We start from the raw sequence: 1,617 nt of genomic DNA, 5'->3' as shown, positions 1-1,617 counted from the left end.
CAGGGACAGGTAACAAAGTACCAGAAAAGTTATCAAAACAGAAAGATGTTTTAGGTCATTGACAAATAGTGACACATTACTAGGTGGGATCACGCAAATTCAAATCATTTGGCAATTTCAGGAATAGTTGCTTATTTTTCTACCGATATTAAGAAAATTGAGAAGTTGCTGGGCGTGGTGGTACCTTTAATCCCAGCACGTGGAAGGCAAAGGCAAGTAGATTTCTATTAGTTTGAGACCAACCAGGTCTCAAATTCCAGGACAGCCAGGGCTATGTGGAGAAACCCTGTCTCAAAATAACAAACAAAACAACAACAAAAAAAAAAAAAAAGAAAGAAAAGAAAAGAAAAGAAAAAGAGAAAACTGAAAAGCTTTTAAAAATGGAAATATGTCCTCTCTTTTCATATCAGTGACTTGATGAAATGAACTAGTGAGCCATTACTGTACTGGTCTCATGGTCACAGAGAATAAGGAAAGGCAATGTACTGTGTACTGGGAAAAGCATAGGGGTTTATAGCTTTGCCAACAATTAATTATGAGATGCTTGTTTCAACACTGCTTGACCAATACATTTCCCTTCGGGAGCCAGGATAACAAGCAAATGGTCAGCTGACCTTGAAATTCCTGAGTCAATATGTTGGCAATGTGCTGCAGTGAATACAAGCCTGAAAGCCAATCAACCAATCAGACACAGCTTAGCACCTGCAAAGTTGGTGTTAGGTAGAGCATGTTCTTTGTATTTCTCCCAACATAGTAATTTTATTAATTATTTGGGAATTTCATGCAATGAATCCCAAGCACACTCTCTTCCCATTCCTTCCAGGTCCAGCCTCCTGTTCTTACACCCTACCCCCAGCCCTCAAAAAAAAAAAAAACAAAAAAAAAACAAAAAACAAAAAACAAAAAACATGTCCAATTTGTTTTACTCATATACTCTTGGAGTAGGATCGGATTCTCAATAGCAAGTCCCTTAGTTGTTCTCCCAACTGAGTTGTTCTCCCAACTCCTGCAAGAAGCCATCAACTGTGAAGAGCTACATTTGACCATCATTATCACAATGTTTTCTTAGATATTTACTTTATTTACATTTCAAATGGTTTCCCCTCTGAAAACCCTCCTATCCCCTCCCTGCTCCCACTGCTCACCAACCCACCCACTCCTGTTTACTGGTCCTGGCATTCCCTACACTGGGGCATAGAGCCTTCACAGGACCCAGGGCCTCTTCTCCCATTGATGACCAACTAGGCCTTCCTCTGCTGCATAGGCAGCTAGAGCCATGAGTCCCACCATGTGTGCTCTTTGGTTGGTGATTTAGTCCCAGGGAGCTCTGGGGGTACTGGTTAGCTCATATTGTTTTTCCTCCTATGGGGCTGCAAAGCCCTTCAGCTCCTTAAGGACTCTTCAATAACATCATGAATAGACTTGCTTCCTTTGCATGGAGGTCGGGGGAAGGGAGTGTCTGGTTCTCAGTTATGAGCATGCTTCTGAGGCTAAGTGAGCCCTCTGTGTCATGCTTCCTAAGCTACAGGAACTTTCTCCATTACTCACATGACCCGAAACTTCCCAAGCTCTTTCTCCACATTCTTGTTGTGCCCTGTAGCCTCCGCTAGCATTGCT

The sequence above is a fragment of the Mus pahari genome, chromosome 21 (genome assembly GCF_900095145.1).
Source record: "Mus pahari chromosome 21, PAHARI_EIJ_v1.1, whole genome shotgun sequence".
Lineage (NCBI taxonomy): Eukaryota > Metazoa > Chordata > Mammalia > Rodentia > Muridae > Mus > Mus pahari.
This window is presented reverse-complemented; position numbering follows the sequence as displayed.